The following is a 6000-nucleotide window of genomic DNA, read 5'->3' on the forward strand; positions in this document are numbered from 1 at the left end:
ATATCTAGTAAAGGCTTGTGCCAAGGTCAAGAACCTTCCAAAGTCCCCATATAATACAAATTTCTTTGTTAAACTTTCTTTGGAATATAATTTAGCTTAAAATACCTGCTTTTTGAATGTATGATAAAACATAATTCTAACATCTATCTGCCTAAATCAGTAAAGGTGATTCTAGGGTACTTGTAAACACACACACATACACACACACACACCTTTTGTTTGTATTTATGTTTATGTGCCAAATATCTCCCTAGTGTCTGTGTTAGGCAAGAAATAGGGTAGGATTTTCTTGAGCTGGAGTTACGTATAGTTATGAGCCACTTAATCCATGAAATCATATATCTATAAAATATGAAATCATATGATCCTGATATTCTAATCACGGACATTTGGTGAAAATCTAAGAAATATCTTCATAACTGTTAGGACCCAATCTCCCTCCATCCCTCTGCCAAAGGGCAAAGCCATTGATGATGTCTAAAATGACAGGGAAAACAAAAGGATTGCTGGTAATAGATAAAAGCCCATACTCACTATTCCTCAGAAACTCTTTTCTTTCTATCAGAAAAAAAAAGCTCTTCTCTTCTCTCCCATTGTCTCTGGTGAATGGAGCATCTAGCTCTCTACTGGCAAATACCTATGATGTATATAAAATCCCACAATAACTTCTTGGATCCTTTTTTCTTCATTAACATGAACCCATAGTGCAAATGGGAGCTACCTGGCTCCTCTAGCTCCAACACTAGCCTCCTGATTTTCTAATATCTCCCACTCCCTCCCTTCTCTTTAAAATTGGTAGCCCACTTCCCCCTTTTCTCTCTGCTCCCAAGAGATAGCCCTGAGAGTTGTCAGTCTGCTTCTATCTTTCCTTTATGTGTTAGACATATCCATGACTGCTCTGGACCTCCTCCAAATGTCTGTGGCTATTCTCTCTCTACCATCTGATAGGCAGCCTCATCCCAGTTTCATATTTACAATAAGCCTTTTCCCTGTCTAGTTTGTTGGTGTTCACTGCTCTCTTGCTCATGGTGGCTATATATCAGTACTTATCATCAGACTCATTCATTTATGAAATATTTGTTCAGTGATTTGTGCCACATAATCTTTGAGGTGCATGGCCGCATGGCATGGTAGCTAGAATGCTCATTTCACAGTCAAATAGAATGGTGTAAAGATTTCAACATGCTGGATGTGTATTTATTAGCAAAAACTCAACCTTAAACTTCAAATTGCCCATCAGTGAGGTGGATAAAGTCTCTGGACTTTGGAGATTTGTGGATACAGGTTGCTTAAAATCATTCCTGTAATGAAAACTTTTACTGCCACCTTAAAAAACACAAATCAACAACAGAAAGTTCAAAGGTATCTTGTGGAAGTAGTGTTGTCAAAGGTCTTCACAAAAACAGAGTGGGCTCAATTTAATGTCAGAGCTTATGTGTTCTATTTTATACTAATGCTTGAAGCACTGACAGTCAACAATTTTTGGTATATTCTTTTAAAATCTACTGAGGTTGGAATATAAGAAAATGTTTTGCCACTATAGCCAGTATATTTCCTAAGAATGAGCATTAGGATTCTGCTTCCTTGGGGTTGTGTTCCTTCTTCGGGGACCTCTAGACATGAAGTTTAATAACAGTTCTTTAATAATGTCCAGCTTTCCCACAGAAAATTGATGACCTTCAAACACATATGAGAAAGTTCAAACAATCAATGATGAGGTCCACCTGAATTATCTCTATGCTTATACAAAAAATTTTCCTGATTGAAAATTCATTAAAAAGTCCCATGGTTAATCTCAAGCAAGCCAATTTAACTTCCCTCCAAGCCATGTATAAAGGCACGCTGCCTACTTTCCATATGGGAATATAATGTGCAGCCAGACAGTAAATAGTATGTCAGCTCTTTACACTCCTTTGGCATTGTGAATGCTGTCATGTTTGGAGTGGAAAAAAATTAGTAAACTGTGAAATTGGAATTTAATTGTGATAAGATAGTCTCTTCAAAAAGTCACTTCACAGTGGAGGGCATGCAAGAAGATTCCTCCCCACACTTGCCTCTACTTTAATTAATCACAATGACAAATTCCCAGCAGATGCCTGCTTGATAAGCCACTTAAAATATGTACTTATCCTGGTGGCTACACATGGGTGACATAACCTGGGGATCTAGGAAAAGAAGGGAAAAAGCCAGACATGTTCCAAGTCATTCAAGATATCTGGAATGTAGAAATAAAATATTCTCAATTGCATTTGTGCCTGAAGTATATCATTATCTGAATGAAAATGTTAACTTAGCCCTGAGGTTTTAGTGGTGAACTATGAATTTTAATAACGTCCTAAAATAAAATTTAAAGATCAGTAGCCAACTAACCAGTTTACTTTGAAATGTTCACCAGCATTGGACTCCTTAATACTTTTAACTTTATCCTTTCTTCCTCCTTTAAAAAATCTGGGATTTCAGTGTATGTTTTACAACATGGTGAGAATGCAGGGGTAGTTCAATACATTGGAATCCATCAATGTAATAAACCATATACATGAACTGAGGGAAAAAAACTTCATTTTCATCTCTGTAGATGATGTAAAAGCAGTTGACAAAATCCAATACCCATTCGTGTTTAAAGTCTTGGAGAGAGCAGAGATACAAGGCACATACCTCACCATAATAAAGGCAATATACAACAAGCCTATAGCCAACATCAAACCAAATGGAGAGAAACTTAAATCAATTCCACTGAAATAAGGGACAAGACAAAGCTATCCACTCTCTTCATGTATCTTCAATATGGTACTTGAAGTCCTAGCTAAAGCAATAAGATAGCTAAATGAGATCAAAGGTATACAAATAGGAAAGGAAGAAGTCAAACTATTGCTATTCACAGATGACACGATAATATACATAAGTGACCATAAAAAGTCTACTAAGGAACTCCTATAGCTGATAAACATCTTCAGCAAAGTGACTGGATACAGAATCAACTCAAAAAAATCAATAGCCCTGCTGTATACAAATGACAAACAGGCTGAGAAAGAAATCATGGAAACTATACCATTCACATTAGCAACAAATAATATGAAGTATCTTGGTAAAACTCTAACCAAGCAAGTGAAAGTCTTATATGGAAAAAAAAACTTCAAGCCTCTAAAGAAAGAAAAAGAAGATAAGAGAAGATGAAATGATCTCCCATGTTCATGGTTCAGGAGAATCAACATAATAAAAATAGCCATCTTACCAAAGGCAATTTACATACTCAGTGCAACTCCCATTAAAATTCCAAGACAATTCTTTACAGACCTTGAAAGCTCAATTCTCAACTTTGTATAGAAAAAGAAAAAACTCAGAATAGCTAAAACAATACTATACAATAAAAGATCTTCTGGAGGAATCTCTATCCTGATCTCAAGCTGTACTATAGCACAACAGTAATAAAAACAGCATGGTACTGACATGGAAATAGGCTGGTTGATCAGTGAAATCAAATAGAAGTCCCAGGGGAAAAACCCACACACATATGGAAATTTGATTTTTGACAAAGGAGCAAATTCCATACAATGGGAAAAAAAGCATCTTCAATAAATGGTGCTGGACTAACTGGATGGCTACATGTAGAAAAATGAAAACAGACCCATATTTGCCATGGTGCACAAAACTAAAGTCCAAGTGGGTTAAAGACCTCAACTTAAATTGGGACACTCTAAATCTGTTAGAAGAAAAAGTTGGGAAGAACCTTGAACTCATTGGCACAGGAGATAACTTCTTGAACGGAACACCAACAGTTCAGGCTCAAAGATCAACAATTAATAAATGGGACCTCATGAAACTTAAAAGCTTCTCTAAGTCAAAGGAAAAAATCAACAAAACAAATTGACAGCCTACAGTCTGGAAGAAGATCTTCATCAACCCTACATCTGACAATGGGCTAATATCTAAAATATATAAATAACTCAAGAAATTAAACACCACCAAGCCAAATATATCACTTAAAAAGGGGGTACAGAGCTAAGAGAATTCTCAACAGATGAATATTGAATGGCAGAGAAACATATAAGGAAATGCTCAACATCAACATCCCTGGTCATGAGGGAAATACACATCAAAACAACTCTGAGATTCATTCTTATACTTTTCAGAATGGATAAGATAAAAAATTCAAGTGACAGCACATGCTGGCAAGGATATGGATAAAGAGGAACACTCCCCCACTGCTGGTGAAAGTACAAATTGTACAACCACTTTGGAAATCAATCTGGCACTATCTTAGGAAATTGGGAATAATTCTACCTCAAGATCCAGCTAGAGTACTCCTAGGCATATACCCTAAAGATGCTCCACCATACAAAAAGGACATTTGCTCAACTATGTTCACAGCAGCCTTATCCGTAATAGCCAGAATACAGAAACAACCTAGATGTCCCTCAACTGAAGAATGGATAAAGAAACTATGCTTCATTTATACAATGTAATACTATATATATATATATATATATATATATATATATATATATATATATATATATATATATATATATATATAACCAAGGTAGTCTTGAAATTTGCAGGCAAATGGACAGAACTAGAGACAATCATCCTGAGTGAAGTAACCCAGATCCAGAAATACACACATGGTATATAGTTACTCATGAGCGGCTATTAGCCACTTAACGTAGGGTAACCACATTACAATACAGAGAATGATGCAACAACCAAGGACTGTGTATGATGTGGACCTATACCTTCTACTCAGTTTAGTAGGTGGCAGCACAGTATGCTTGAGGTTGCCATAATATAGGGAGTAGGGACAGCTTATGACATGGACTCTTGTCCTCCAACATTGATCACTTCCCCTCTGGCAGGGTGGCATATACAGGCTACAGAGGAAGAGGACACAGGTAATACAGAAGAGACTTGATAGGCTAAGGTCAGATGTTAGGGGAGGAGGGCTCCCCTTTCTGAGGAGTAGGGGAGGGAGATGAGATGAGAGAGGGAGGATGGGATCTGGAGATGAGGAGAGAGGGGGCTACAATCGGGATGTAAACTGCAGAACAAGTAAGTAGCTTATATTGCTAATCACACTCCATGGGAATAGCTTTGAGACTAACTGAGACATGAATGTCTATGCATAAACAATGCTTCTTGTTGGTCACAGAGTCCCTGTGACTTATTTTTAGATGCCATTCTTCATATGGCATGAATGAAGATTTGCAGATGTCTTTCTTCTACTCAGACAAAGAGCAGATAGACAGGCTTAAATGTTCTGTGCATCCTGAACACCTCACACATTTATAATTTTAGGACTATATAGTGTTTGTGAGAAATCATATGCTATCAGAACAAAAGAATTGGACACTGACTATCCCATTATGGATGGTGCCCCTCCTGGGCTGGTGGTCCTGGGTTTTATAAGAAAGCAGGCCGAGCTGAAGGTTGCCATGCAGCATCTGCAGGGAACAGACTATGAGTGCTTCACTGATTGCACTCTTCCTGCTTGGCAAGGACCTGTGGTGAATTTTGGTGGCCTCTATGGTTATTACTTAAATTGTATGTGCCACTAGCTATCCTTATTTTCCCTATCTGTGAGCATACTTGATACTATGGTAATATTTACTTTCACTTAGTTAATCATGGACAAGATCTGGATCACTGAGGCTGAAAGCACAGTCTGTTTTTCTCAACACTCTTTCAAGGGGTAACGCCTTCCTCTCCTCCCTCTATCTCTTTTGTCCTCCAGATGTGACAATTAATCCTGGATATGTTGTGGCATATAACCATGCCCCTAGAGAAACATTTATAGTCACACTGAGTAAGTCTGTAGCAGTGTGGAGATCAGTGGGTCCTGTTTACATAACTTCTCTGGGGAACCTGGGTCTGATCAACAGAGGCTTTAAAAATGGAGATTTTGTGTCAGATCAATAGATTCTTTTTAAAATGTGTCTTTTTTTCTGCTCATACAAAGAGCAGAGAATCAGCCTTAATTGTTCTGGGCATCATGTACACCTTATA

Source organism: Acomys minous (genome assembly GCF_964271855.1).
Source record: "Acomys minous genome assembly, chromosome: 17".
NCBI classification, from domain to species: Eukaryota; Metazoa; Chordata; class Mammalia; order Rodentia; family Muridae; genus Acomys; species Acomys minous.